Source organism: Camelus bactrianus, chromosome 3 (genome assembly GCF_048773025.1).
Source record: "Camelus bactrianus isolate YW-2024 breed Bactrian camel chromosome 3, ASM4877302v1, whole genome shotgun sequence".
In the NCBI taxonomy this organism is placed as follows: domain Eukaryota; kingdom Metazoa; phylum Chordata; class Mammalia; order Artiodactyla; family Camelidae; genus Camelus; species Camelus bactrianus.
In genome coordinates, this window is record NC_133541.1 from 76,769,725 (window position 1) to 76,785,566 (window position 15,842).

A 15,842-nucleotide genomic window follows, 5' to 3' on the forward strand; every position below is an offset into this window, starting at 1 on the left:
ACTGGGTTTCATATCTGCCATATGAAAATGGTATCTCACTGTAGTTTTGTTTGATACTCTTTATCAGAGAGATCTAGTTTATTTTTATGTATTTAAAAGCCATTAGCTTTTTGAGTATATGTGAACTCTCAGCTCATGTTCTTTGCCCATTTCCATTGGACTGCTGTGTTTATTTCTGTAATAAGTTCATTACTGGTTGTCTTCCCCAGCAAACCTACAGGGCCAGTGTTTATGCTTATGAATGGGAAGGGGCAATGAAGATCCCCATCCTGCCCCATCCCACAGTAGACTATTAGCTTTACTACCAGTTTAGAAATTGTAGTGCTAATTTTGGTTTCTTCCATGTACTCTGGGTGGGAAAGCCAAAACAGAATATTTTTAATGAGGGGAAACCAGGGTTCAGTCTCTGTATTCTCCCCTTGCCTCCAGGTCCTAAATCATTGGCACAAAGCTGAGAAACAGCCTCCTCTTATATGGTATTCAGAGAAAATCCAAATGTGATCATGGTCAGAGACGTCTTCCTAGTTCCGTATTCTTTTCCCCTACACAAACTGCAGAGGTTCATGGTGGAAATGTGCTTCATGCTTGTACTTGTGGCTGGATGAACATGTGAGGATGTTTCTATGATGCGTTCTATGTAGTTACAGCCATGAGTAATAGAACCAAGAAGAATATCATATGTTACGGTACTGTATCAAAATCCTCCGACACCTCTCTCCTCCCCTGGCAATATTTACTTCCCCATTCAAACATGTATACAAAATTTTGCATATATATTGGCATCTATGTTTGCCATGATTTTAAAACAGTAATCAGAGAGCTATTTTTCCTCACTGCAAATGGTTAAACAAAGAAAGAGTAAACAAAGATGAAATAAAAAACTGAGTGCATAATTCTGGAAACCACATAATCACACATGCAGAATATTTTTCCACAGCATATCTCCTTTCCCACCACCACCACCACTGATGTCACTATAAATAGGCAGGATCGTCTCAGGTTTACCTAAATCCATTCTCATTTTCCTAGACAACAGATCGTATATGCTCCATCATAGAACCCTATACAGAGACTCTGAATGGGGTTGGAAAGAATCTTTATAAAAAGGTTAAAAACATCATCTCCAGGGATTTCAAAGGTTTTCTTCAGAAATACTTTAAATAACTCAAGGGTCTCTGCAACAAGACAGTCATCCTCTAAAACTTAGATAAATTACTAAGTGTTAATTATGATACAGTTTATTCATACAAGTTCTCCATTCCACTTCTTGCCCATGTCTTACCTTTAATTAGTGTCCCTCTTTGCACTAGGAGAGCAGTAATTTTCTTGGCTGTTTCTTCACTAAGAGATTTGCGCTTCTTCCCAAATCCTGATATTCATCTTCTTTTCTACTAAGAGAAGCCCAGAAAAAAACATACAGCATTAGATACAGGGATTCTAAGTTCTGAGATATTGTTAAAATATTATTCAGTCTCACAATGTCCTTGAGCTAGTGTTGAACAATATTTCTACCTATGCCTTGACTATCATTCATTTATTCATTCTTCAGTTTCATCATTTGTTCATTGATGTATCCGTTCATCCAACATTTGTGGAATATACTTTGACTTCCAGGCACAGGGTTAGGCAATGAGACTTAGAAAGCTGAACTAGGCACAGCCTGTTAGGCATTTCATTTGTAGGAGAGACATGGGGATGAATAAGTGTAATGTAAGTGCTTTATACCATCTGAGTCTCAAACTGGCCCCTTAAGTTAGTGCTATTGTCTGAATGTTTGTATCTTTCCAAAACTCAAAAATGGAAATTCTAACTCCAAAAATGATGAAAGTCTACCCTTTGGGAGGTGGTCAGGTCATGAGAGTGAAGCCCAAATAAATGAGTTTAGTCCTCTTATAAAAGAAGATCCAGAGAGCCCCTCTGCCCTTTCTTCACGTGGGAATATAAGAAGTCTGCAACATAGTCGAGGGCCCTCATCTGACCATGCTGGCGTCATAATCTTGGAAAGGCAGCTTCCAAAACTCTAAGAAATAAATTTCTGTTGTCTATAAGCCACCCAGTCCCTGGTATTTTGTTGTAGCAGACTGAATGGACTAAGACTGTTAAGTAGGATGTATGCTGTTACTCTCACTTTATGGGTAAAGAAACGAAGACTTACATGATGGTTAAGTAAATTATCCAGGGCCCTACAAATAGTAACAAGGAACAAGACACAAATTCAGTTCTATAATTCTAAATCCACATTTCTCTCATTCTCTACATGGCGCTAATGTCCTTCCTTGAGAAACTTTTGGAGGCAGCATTGCTGATGTGACAATTCTACTGACCCTTGCTATCTGTGTCATGAACCATGAAGTATGTCCATAAGCAGACAAATTCACTAACTAGACTAATATTTTAATCTCTCTATCTGTTAATAACATAAAGACAAGCTTATGCTAGGCCCCAAAGTTTTCTACAGCTGTGCTTTAGCAATAGCAAACTTTAAAATCCAATTAAGCCCCATACATGGGAGAATTAGACTCATCTCTCAAAGCAAACTAACACACAACTTCCCAATGATGTTATCTACACCACATATTTCCCTTTCCTGCAACAAGCCAAATTATCATGGTGCTCCCTGCAGAGCCAAATTTTAATATACAGCAAGCCACACTGTGATAAACTTGAGAGAGAGATAAAGCTAGGTGTAAATCACTAACATAATACAAGCTGACTGAATACTTAGGAATAATTTATCCAAAAGTGAATTTAAACATGAATGATGAGAGACCAGGTCTGGACTTAGAAGAAATTAATTAAAATTAATTAATTAAATTAATATATACACACATATTTTTTCAGATTATTCTCCATTATAGGTTATTATAAGATATTGAATATTATTCCCTGTATTATACAGTAAATATTTGTTGCTTATCTGTTTTATGGATAGTAGTTTGTATTTGTTAATCCCACACTCCTAATTTGTTCCTCTTCTCATCCTGTTTGGTAACCATAAATTTGTTTTTTTATGTCTGTGAGTCTACACTATATAGATTCATTTGTATTATTTTTCAGAGTCCATATATAAGTATGTCACATAGTATTTATCTTTCCCTGCCTGACTTATAAAATTTAACTTATTGATGAAAAGCAAACTCTGTTATGAAATCCTGAGACCAGAAATAGTTAAATACTTACATAGTCAATGGCATTTTCAGTTGCTATAGTAAAATGCAATCTTTTAAAGATCACAGCCGTTTAAAATGAGCCAATAAATATGGTACACTGAGTTTATCACCATGCTCTGGTCTCTTTCTCATAATCTCTTTAATTCTTCTAGTTTTCCTGAAGAATACTTCAGGTTTCAGTGAGATTCCATGAGCATGTTGTTTTGTATGGCTTGCTTAATATTTAGAACTGAAAAGGGAAGAACGGTTTTTTAAAAGTAAAGGTTTTTGGTGCCTTATATCTGAAATCCCCAAAGTAGATATCGTTTCTCAATTGGCTTTTCTTCTTCTCTTTATTCCTTCATTCAGCAACAACAACAGAATCTTTAAGGAACTACAGGCTTTGTACACAAAGATTAGCAAGATACATTCTCACTGTCTCAGGGCAGAGAGGAGTAAGAAAGTCAATTATTATAGTGCTTTTTGTTTCTTCACTCTAGAAAAACTCTGCGATATTTTAAGGCTTTCATCTGAAAACTCTTAAGCCCCTAAAAGTATAGATTAAATTTTGGGTAAGCAGTTTAAACTTCAACTAAGTTTGCAAGGCAAAAATGTTGACTTGTCTGATTTTGGCAACATATAAACACATATATCTTATATTACCCTGAAGGGTGGGCTAAGGTTAAAACATGAAAACAACTTTAAGTGAAAGTCGATGTGTAACCCATGACAAATGCTTTAGGTTGTGAGGAAACCAAACTTGTTATGCACTAATATGCTATGTAATTTTATAATAAGTTTCTCAGTTAACTCAATACACCCTATGAGGTTGGCATCATTATCCCTGGAGATCCATTCTGCTCTCTCTCCTCCAGGCAGACCCTATCCTCCAAAGCAGTTGTAAGGGGCTAAGAGAGCCCTCTGGGGAGGCCTGGGTATTGCAAACGTCTACAACCTGCTATTTCCAAGTCCAGGGCTCCCAATTTAGGAGGTTTCCTTCTCAAGCAGCACTCTGATTAGACTAGGTGTCAAAGTGTAGATGTGCCACTACCTGATTTATTATTTACCCCTGACTCTCACCAAAGTCAGCTCCGAGGAGTAGCAGTACCAGATGTTTCCCAGTGCTCAGACACAAGGTAACCCCTTCTTGCATAATCGTGTTCTCTGTTTTGACATAAATTTTTGTCTGTAATCTAATCCCCTTTCAAACTCCCTCCCAGATAGTTCTTAAGGCAACATTAATTCAATTACAAAGAATTGTTTTCTTTGTAATGTTATGTTAAAGCAAGGATTCTATTGTCAGGGCAACCTGATGGAGGGCGTAATTGTATACTTTTGAACAAGATCTTTATTTCTGCCTGGCCAGAGTCCCACTTTGCTCCTGAGATTTCCCACTCCTTGGTGAAAAGAATGAAAATCATGCCATTGTTCTGCCTCTTTCTCACCCTGTTTTGTCTTCGTCTCTCCCTGTGCTCTGGTTCATCTACACAGCTCCTCCCCTTTATCAGATCAACTCCTTTATTTCTACCAGTTAACCCTAAATTACTCTCCTATACTACAGATGACTCCTCTGAGCTCTCTCAATAATTCCTGTTTTTACAAATGAAGTAATGATGTTCAGAGAAGTTAGTTACGTCACCAGTAACACTAGAGCAAAGACTTGAATTCATAGCTGTTTTATTTCACAGCCTATAAGCTTTATTCCATGTTCTGTGGCTCCTCTCATGATTGCTTCATTTGTAATTGATTCAGAAAATAAAATAGCAAGGGAATGGACTTTTTTGATTATTTAATATGAATCATCCCCTATGGCCAATTATCCTGCTGTTGAACATTTTCAACAACATATAAATAAAATGTATGTGTTCACACATTATAGTATTTTTCATTATTATTATTTCGCCTACAGACATCCTAAAATTGATGTTTTTCTTCAGATATTTAGTAAGAATTAATCATTTCATATAGCCTTGCAATTTTTAAGAAAATTATGTTGCTTTTACATAAAGATCTTGTGAAAGGATATTTTCCAAAGGAGAAAAATGAAGTAATAAACATTATATAAGGTTAACTTTAGTTTCCTCAAAATAACTTCTGTCCTTGGTTGGGTTTGTATGATCTTACTGGCATTGGTATGTATACATAGAGCTATTGATGAAGTTCCTATGCCAGTTTCCAAGTGGCCAATAATTATAGTTAGCACTGGAAGTTGAAAATGTTTCCAAACTTGCCTGCATTTTGAAGTTTTCCTTGAGATTTACTTTCTTTGAAGTTCTAACTCGATGGACAGGATTTTATTTTGAGGGATTCTAGGATAATGTAATCTCACAAATTATTATTATTTTTGATGGTAAAACATAATATATCCTTGAGATTGTAACTTTTAGATCAAAGTTATTGATTGCTAAATTGCTTCTTCTCAAGTTTCTAAAAGTCATATTGTATATCTATGTTAGTTATTGTCAATAAGTTCCACAGTTTTACTTCTACCTTATGTATTTAGTAAGGCTGATCTGCTAAAAAAGCCAGACTGTGAAAGGACTTTGCAATCGTCATTCATTTATTCATTCATTTATACAAATGATTTGTGTGGGTCAGGCATTGTGCTGGATTCTTAGGATGAAATAGCATTCAAGACAAAGTCTCCGCCCCCATGGAGTCTAGTTGGGAAGACATATGGTAAGCCAGTAAGCAAATACATCACCCATTACTTCCCATCTGGGGTTGTAGAGGAGACTCTGAAAAGTAAAAACTAATGAAAATAAAGACAGAGAATCAGGAATCTAGACGGCCTAGGTCTGATCGGTTCATGCTTCAAAAACATCCCTTTTGCTACATGCTTCTGAATCTTGGCCGTAGTACTTTTGCTGTATCACCAGAATACCACTGTCTACTTTGCCCTCCCCAAGAAAGTGGCAAACTTGACCCAGATTAAGAAGCAGGCAAACTGGCTCTATTTATTTATTTATCCACTCATTCCAATAAACATATGTTAGTTCAGTTAGATTTCTTTTTAAAAATTATGGTTGATTTCTATATTGTATTAGTGTCAGGTGTACAATACAGCAGAGATTCAATATTTCTATAGATTCTACTCCATAAGTATTGACTATATTCCCTGTGCTGTACAATATATCCTTGTAGTTTATTTATTTTATTACCCAGGCCATTCCTCTGCCTTATTTCAGGAGTAAACAAGTGTGTGTGTGCTCCTCTCCCGTAGAATCTTAGTTTATTCCACCTCTCTGATAAGTCTCACTGGTTTTCAAACTAGCTAAGGAGACTGGTCTTCCTGGTGTAGGACGCCAGGACTTGAAGACTAACATGTGACTCTGACGTCTCACTCCTCGGGGAGGATCCCTGAGCCCATGATATCACCCTTGTCTTCTGTGTGCCCTGCTAGGGTGCAGGTCCCAACCTGATCGCTTCTCCTCCCTTCCAACCTGATTTTGTATGGATCTTTTTTACAGCCCTGGTTGTAGAAGAGCCTTTCTGCCAGCCTCCAGTCTGTTTTTAGTGAGAGTTGTTCCACATGTAGATGTACTTCTGATATGTTCCCAGAGGGAGGTAAGCTCAGTGTCCTCCTACTCTACTATCCTGATCTCCCTCCAGTTCAGTTAGATCCTTCTGGAAGGCCAGGGTTGTAAATAATAGAAGTTATGTGGAGAAGGATTTCTGCTTCTAAGCAGGATGTGACAGGCCAATACTCTTACTTGAACAAACAGAAAATATTGCCAAAGTTATTTTTGAAACATCAGGGAGCTGTGAAAGCAATGAAGGCTAAATGAGTTAAACTTCTAGAGAGAGAGGAAAGTTCTGAGGTGACCTCAGGATCGTCAGCTATTTTTCTCTTGGGGCATTTGTCAATTTGGGTGATGCACTGATGCTTGGGCTTGACCCATGTGGAGGGACTCTGCTGGAAGAAGAGCAACCAGCAAAGCTCTGGTAATCTTGTGGAGCACTGGAAACTGGAGGAGCCCCAAATGTATTTCCTGCAGGCTTTCAGTAATGAAGAGCCAAAGAACCACATGCTTGCAATGAAACGCCTGGGATAGTCACGTACAGGGAAAATGACTAATTCAGAAGTGAACTGAATCTTACTGAAACTTAACCCTGGTCCCGATTGGATTTAAGTGATTAGGCCCCATTCCCTGCCTAATAGTGGTATATTAGTCTGCTTGGGCTGCCATTACAAAATACTGACGCCTGGGTCATTGAAACAACAGAAATTTATTTGTCACAGTTCTGGAGCCTGGAAATCCAAGATCAAGGTTCTGACCAATTTGATATCTGCTGTGAATTCTTTTCCTGGCTTGCTGATGGTAGCCTTCTTGCTGTGTCCTCACATGGCCTTTACTGAGTGCACGAGAACAGAGATGGGGTGGGGGTAGTGGATATTTCGTTTTCTTCCTATAAGGGCATTTTCTAACAGATTAGGGCCCTACTTATTTGATCTCATTTAATCTTAGTTACTTCCTTAAAGATCTCATGTCCAAATATGGTCAAACTGGAAGTCAATATAAGAATTGTGGGAGAACACAACTCATCCATCACAAGAAAAGAAGGGAAAATTTTTTCTTGTGGAAAATAATAACTGGGACCTCTATGGGTCTTTTGTACAAAACATCCTATCTGCAATCAAGGGTTACTAGATGTGTGAAGAGGCAAGGTCATATGACCAGTAATCAAGAGGAACAAAGCCAACAAAAGCAAATAGGGGATCCACGTAATCGAAGTTAGCAGACAAGAACTTCAAAACAACAATTATTGGGGACTTCTGGGTAGCAACGGACAGTGACAACGGCTTAACTATTTGCCTCCTGATATTTTTTTCCTCAAATGGTTCAAAACAAGATGAGATAAGCAAATTTGCATAAAACCATGCCCTCAGCATAATTTAAAGACAGAGAATGCCAAAACTTGAAAATGACTGTGATTAAAACGAGAAAAATTACACATCCCACTGCACGATCTCTCATACTTGCTGACCCCTACACCACCACGGGGCTCTGTAGTGGGCAAAAGTAGACTGAGAAAAACTCCAGGAAAGTCAAGAAGGGAAGCTAGCAGAGGGGCTTAAGGTTCATCAAAACTACCATCAAAAAGACTAAATTCACCCTCCATATGAAAACATTATCACAGTATCCAGGCAGAGCACAACATGTAAAGGGAAGTCTTTTCCTCATGGAAACAACCTCAGAGTATGTGTGATTAAGAAGGTTAAGAGTTATTTAAAGGGCACTATTCAAAACATATTATTTAAGGGGAGAGAAAAAACAAAAAGGAAAAAAGAAACACCCTTTGTAATTGGGTGGTGAAGGGAAAATGAAGCAAAAGGTAGAAATTTTAGGGTCTTACAAGATCAAAGAGAAACACGACATTGAATGACTTACAATTCCTCCTCCCACTACTAACAATGAACAAAATAACCCCTAAAAAGCATATGGACCTTGCTATATTGCTGAAAACTGTAGCCATTAAGCCAAGAATCTTATAAATCACCACCATACCATAAAAAATAAAAAGAAGTATCAACGAATTCACACAGAGCCAGTGCAAAAAAATTAGGAAAATTTTTTTCATATGTCAACTAACAACCCACCTCCCATGAGAAGCAGAACAAATTTGTAAGTCAACACTCCAAACAGAATCATATATACTCATCTGAGCATTTGAAGATATAAAACAAACTCTTTGAATCAGAAATTAAAAAACTAAGAAAAGAAAAAGATACAAACTTGAAGAAATATAATGAATTGATTGAATTCAGGAAAAAAATGGATTAAAAAGACAGAAAATCCAAGAAATAAAAAGAATAAATTATAAGGTGCCCAAGGAAGAATAGACTCACATAAAAATTTGATAGACATACAAGAGAGGCAGGAAAATAAATAGGAGAATAAGGTAAAAAGAAAGTAAAAAGGGTTAGAGACAAAGTAATGGAAATGGAAAAAAGGCAAAGAATAATACACACACACACACAAAAAAGAAAACTACAAATCAATATCCTCTTGGTATTGACGCAAAAATTTCAAATAAATTAAGAATCTAATACCACATTAAGGAATAAACCATCACCAAGCATGATTTATTTTAGGAATGCAAGGTTTGTTCAATATTAGGAAATGTATTAAGATCATATACTATCTCAGTTGTGCTAAAGAAGAGAATCACATGGTTATCTACAGTGATACTGAAAAAGCCTATGTATGACAAAATAAAAACACTCAAAAATAAGAATTGAGAAATACTTTCTCAACATGATCCAATTTATATATAGACTTGTTATATCATATAGACATATAAACACATATACACATGCATATATACTTCATATGCACATACATACATGTATATATACTTCATATATATATATTGAGCTACACTTCATGTAAGAAAGAAGAGGACATGAAAAATGTACATGCATCTGCTAATTTGTGCAAAAAAAGCAAGTATTATTCTAGTGTTAAACAAAATGGTTACTTATGAGGGGATGGTGTAGAAAAGTTGTAGAAAGAACAGAGAAATGAAAAAGGAATGGTGAGGATGAGAAGAAAGTGACACTTCTCAGAGGATACTCAGGTATAGCTCTGACTCTTAGGACCCATGGTCTGCCGGTCTGTTTAGCATAGAGGCCAATGACCAGATTTTCTTCAGGTTGGACACAGGAGGCCAGCAGAGATACAGTGCTCATCATTCCTTACTTTGGTGCTTTTTACACTCACTATACTGCTTCACTTATAAAACAGCACATATTTCATTGCCTAGATTTTTCAATCGTAAAGTAACTAACACCCCATTTAGAGTAATGGTTAAAAGCAAAGTCAATTTTAAGTATCAAATAGATCATTTTATTTCTAACCTGTGAATTATGAGTTTACAGTAACCATTCCCTTTTTTTGACACCCATGGGGTCCTCCAGGCACTTTTTACCATTCTGGACAAATTAGTTCTTAACTGGTTGAGTTTATACAGGGGTTAATTATCTCCTCAGCAAATTGTCTGTCTCTCTTAGCACCAACTGCTCTTAATTACGTTCAGTTTGTGATGAGATAACAGGAGAAGAACAAGGGAAAGACTGGGAACCCTGGTACCCTGCATTTCATCTTTTCAGTGAGTGAAGTAGGGTTATTCAAGTAATTACTAAGTCAGTTCAGAAGTCTTCTCTTTTCACTGAGCACCGCTTACATTTTGCCATATTTGCTACAAGAACATGTGATAGCCACAAGCCACATGTCCTGATTATCTTGGTGTGACTCTATTTAAAAAAGTTTGTACATTTTAATTTAAGTTGCTAATGTTACTTAGCCTTGTTTCCTTCATATAGGCTGAATTTGAATTCTGACTCCTGCTTACTGACTTCAGGCAAATCTTTCAGAGTGTTGGTCTTTCTATTTGAGAAGTGGAATAATAATTACTGCATATAATGAAACCTAAGCCACAGTGCCAGTTACTAGTAACATTCAGCAAATTTTAGCTTTATCAATTTTTTAAAAAATTTAATCTTCCTTCTGTAATCAGTACGAGCTCATTTTCTATCATTATTTTAAAAATAACACAGAACTGTGTTTCCTAAGGTCATTTTTTTTTAGTCAAGGTTTGTGATCGTAAGCGACAGAAACTAACTGTGGCTAATTCAAGGAAATTATTTAACTAAAGGATACTGATAGATCACAAAATCTCCAGAAAGGCTTGAGAACTGGGTATGGAGGCCACATCATCTGGAAAAAATGCTCCAAACTAAGCCCCAGAACTATCTTGGGTCACCCCCACTGCAGCTGCTGTGGGCACAGGTAGAAGATAGTTCATCCTGTTCCTCTGATTCTGGAGCCAGGATGATGCCTCCAAACCACACGGCCCATGGTCTCTGCCTGTGGCCATGCTAGGGTTGAGAACTTGCCGTCCATGATTCTGCATGTCACCAGCCTCTGAATTATGCTCATCAGATTGGACAAATTTATGTCTTGTGTCTGTGGATGGGAAAATGTCTCTCAGTTGTTCTCTTCTTCAAGGGGCAGTTGAATCTGGTTTATACCATGGGAGTCCCCCTAAATAGAAAGGGGTTCAGATACTGGTTGGTCAAGAAATGACAAAAGTGCACCACAGAATTTGAGGAGATGCAGTAAGCATTGCATGAGAACATGAAGATAAGTCCCATGAGCAGATAAATTGGGGAAATGCTCTTTATCCTTCTTTCTCATCCCCTAACCCACCCTCTTATTCTTTACCTTCACCTCACATAAACCTTCTCATCCTTTGGGCAACTTCTCTCTCTCTTTCTCTCCAGTGTACATGAAATGTTAGCAAGAGGTAATGACATTAGGCTAAGGATAATCTTGAATCCTCTGTAACTTATTAAAGGAAAAAGTGAAATCAGTTCTAAAGTTTGGTATGTATTGTTATTAGCAAATATATTAGACTACAGTTGATGTTGATACATTATTATAAGTCATGATACCATGACTAAAGCATGTTTTAGCACAAATAGTATCAGAAAAACATTTCTTCTCAAAATGTGCAGGTTTTGAGCTTGCCCTATGAACAACATTAACACTCAACCAACCCCCCAGTGGGTTTTGCTGTGTCCTCTTTCCTCTCTTTCCTTCCTTTCTTTACTTTCTGTTGAGTACAACAGGTTTTGCTATTACTAGTTTTACTTTGTTGTGGTGTCCACTTAAGCTTCCAGTGTCTTGCCATATAATCTGCAATCAATTCTAAATAATCACAAATTTAAATACAAATTTGTAACCAGCCAACATTAATTGCTGCTTTCCTCAGTTACAATGCTTCCCAAACAATTAAGTCCATAGGCTAGTTAATGTACATTGCTTTCAATTTTATCTGACTATTCAATTACAAATCATTTTGTGGTGTCTGGTAGTGCTGATTTGTAAGTTGTGCTATTACCTTATTGAGCTTTTATCCTGTTAATGACCCTACTGCCACAATCCTCACATCATTCAATATAAATTAGCTGTGGCCCCATGCCTTACTAATGGAGTAGTGTATGTGTTTGTGTGTGTGTGTGTGTGTGTTTGCATGTGTGTATGTGTGTGTGTGTGTGTGTGTTTGCATGTGTGTATGTTTCTCTTCAGTAAAAAAAAAAACCCCAAAAACTACTGCTTTGTTAACAGCCCAAGTGTCTCTTACTCAATGATCAAGTGGAGGGTATTGCTAGAAACTGACTAGTGCCTTTAATGCCCTGGGGGAAATTCTACTGTACTATATCTGTCATTGTCCCTCACCTCTAGAAAGATAAAGACATTAATCTAATTTTAGCATAGAATTCCCATGAGTGTTCCTATCTCCAATTTGGCCCAGTTTCTTCCATTTTTTTGACTTATAACCCCTGAAATAGTTCAAATTTCTCCTTCTGACTGGAATAGTTCTTCACATCTCATTTTGAGCCCCCATTACCAGTCCCTTTCTTCCTCAAGACTCTGCCTTAGGTTGTGGATGAAATGGACACCAAATAGAGCAACCCCACTACTGTCCTAGGGCACCCCAGGACTCTGCCCGTCCCCAGGTTTTATTATCCCTGGTAGGCGAGATACCTGTCAAGACACCTCTCATTCCATTGATAGTGCTGATCGTGAGAAATTTGAAATGCATCACTTCTATCTTTTCTCATCTTCCTTTTGACAGTGTTTCCAAAGTACAAGAAATGAATAAAAGGGAATCAACAGGAGAGAAGAAAATGAAAGTTGCTTGTATTATCCTTAGGCTACATATTTCAAGTTTCAAATAAGCAAAGGATGGCCTAGATGCATATTTTTAAACCTTAAATTGTTCCTATTTGCTTTTAACACTTTAAAATTTATTACATTTCAATATGTCAGGCACAGTGCTAGGTTATATTTGAGTATACAACATAATATAATGTAATACATTGCAGTGTAATTTAATATAATATATATGATATTATGAATAACATGTAAATAGACACACATATACTTTACTTCTTATAACAACCCTATGGTATAAGGATTATGGGAAATAGTGACTATCTAGTTCAAGGTAATCAATTTGCCTATCTGAAAAATTGGTTTCTAATTTGCATTTGATGTTTGTGTCTGAATTACTCCTATAGGTTTTATTCTTCAAGATACCCTAAAGGAATTAAATAATGTTAGGTGACCTACTACAATGGTAGTTCTGCTTCTAGTAGCAGAAAATTGGGCTAGAATCCTCTGGAGACTTGCTAGCAAAATTAGCAGCAGAGGGTATAAAAGCTGCGACTAATTCTGCTAGAAAATGAACAGAAGGGAAGGCATTAATCTTATTAGCAGCTATGTCATCAGTCAAAACAGCAAGAATGTAGGAATGAAGCTTTGAAGGCTATTTTCTTTTTAAAAGTCCTTATTTCTTTTCTTATTTCAAGACCGATGGCAGGATAAAGGGTAATGGTAGCAAATGAAATTTAACAGAGGTGAAAAAGCAGAGTTGTATGATTGTTCTGTCACATAATTCAGCAAGAACTGGACATGGCTTGAGAGTAACTTCAGGCACACACAGCACTGACTGCCCAGGTGCCACGAGCAGTTGTCACTGTGTTCAAAGTACACTGAAAGCGTTCCAAGAATAGTCCCTCTGTGTAGGGTTAGGCTGAGTGGGTAGGCTAATTGGATTCAAATATGCAGGGCATGCCCCATGCTCAGGTATTCCTCAGAGAAGACCATCAGCCTGGGGCTGGCCCAGCCCACAGCCCAGGAGCCATGAGGACGGGCCACATCTGTGAGGATGTGTTCTGTTCACTGACCTGTATCCATGGAGGTATTATTATTATTTGGTACGTGGCCCAGCAGGTGGGGTGGGGTGGGTTCTTCATTTCTCCTTTCATTCAGTGTAGGGTCATGAGTCAACAGAAGCCTGGGATTTAATGAGAAACACACTTTTCTCAAAGGAAAGGGACTCAAAGATAAGACTAGATAAGAGAAAGATGATCTCACACTTTACCAGCATAATAGACCTAATCTCAAAGACTATAGCTAAATGCTTCAACATATTTGTTCACATGGAATTCTTCTCCTCCTATGAATTGACCTGAAATTTACTCCTAGATTTTACAGTCTCTGGTCTCTCATCTGTAAGTTCTCCAAGTCTCCTTCCAATGTTAACAGTCAAATTTTGTAACTAATTAAATCAAACTCACAATAACAGTTAAAACATGTAGACAAAAGTGTTTATATGAAGTCTTGAGAGGACATGAAAAAAATGGGACTTCTGAGTCACCAAGTCTCATGGCATTAACTTGATTTCCAACTAGATACAGTGTTGGGTGACTTGACACAGGACCAATACGAAATTAAAAATAAAGTTACTTTCTCATTTTCACATTCATTGCCGAATTGATAAAATATTCATTTTTTAAAGACCCATATGGCTGTTGATTTTTCGTGAACACAATTAAGGAACTCAAAGTATCAATACAGTAATTCAGGCTGAATGACAATATAGTCTCATGTGATAACTCTCAAAGGAACTGGTAGTAAAGCCAGAAGTAGCTCTGAGGAGGGGAGCAAACCCGTATCTAGCCCTGTGTGTGGCACTAGAGAGCTTAAAAATGTCATTTCTCTTCCGGCCTCTGTATTGTCTAATTTACTCTGAAAAATCATGGGCTAAATCCAGAATTCTCCATAATGCCACCCTCCTAGGTAAGTTTGCCTGTTTTTCAAGCTGAAAGGTGGAGACTTGGCTCATATTGGCCCGCTGTTGGTTTGTATCTGCCCCACGTCCACTCCAATTTTTAATTTTAATTATTTTTAAGTAGTACCTTGATTTTCCTTTTGGGAGCCATCCTTTCATGACTCTCAGCCTATGAGATTTAGATGGCTGGTTCCAGGATGGACCCGTGCCTGACTAACGAACAAATTCATACACAATGATCCTTACCTCTGAGTAACTGGAACTCATCTGCCATTGGACTTATTAGTGATGTTATAAATTCCATTTCTTACAAGCTGAAAGAATTCTAGCCCTTTACTTTCCACACAGGCAAATTCCATTTTCTGTGGCCACAGTGCCACCAGGGTCATGGCATTTTTCATAGACAATGACAGTCTCATACTTGCCTACTGTTTTGGTTTTCTGAGTTTTGCTCACAATAAGACACTATTGATTTTGAAGGTCAAAAAGGCTAATTCTTAGAAAAGCATAACAAGAAATATGCAGCTATGGCAGAGCTAGTAATAAGTGAATGGAATATAGGAACAACCTTTTTTTCCCCCTCTAGATAAGGGCAGTGAGTTTTTCTTAGGAGAGAAAAGAAAAGCTTATTCACCTATAAAAGCTCACAACAGTGCTATGAAACAGAAATCAATGGCTGTTGTCATTGTGTACACCATAATCACTGAAGGAGAAAAAGAACACTGAGTGGCAGAGAAATATCTTTCTAGAGCTTTTGACTCTTTCTTAAGAGAAGTAGTATAGCATCATGGCTAAGGTCATAGACTCTGAGGTCAAATTGTCTAGTTCCAAATCCCACCATGGTCATTTACTAACTGTGTCATCTTGAGAAAGTTACTTAACTCCTCTGTGCCTTACTTTCTTCATCTATAAAATGGAAATTAAAGCTATCACATAGGTTTTTGTTTCTTCATTTTAAGGAATTAGTGTATGCAAAATGCTTACAATAGTGCCAGACACATAGTAAATGCTATTTTTATTCCTGTCAAGGACACTGCATCATCTTGT

General features: G+C 37.3%; 1 protein-coding gene across 1 annotated transcript in view; it reads right to left on the reverse strand.

The window, feature by feature from the left end:
* Window positions 1-1,282: 1,282 nt before the first annotated feature.
* LOC141575530 (uncharacterized) overlaps window positions 1,283-15,842 on the reverse strand; it is a 147,344-nt gene continuing 132,784 nt past the window's right edge. Inside the window, exon 5 of the mRNA XM_074354919.1 lies at window positions 1,283-1,391. The gene's annotated coding sequence lies outside the window, so the exon portion shown is untranslated. The remainder of the gene's footprint in view (window positions 1,392-15,842) is intronic.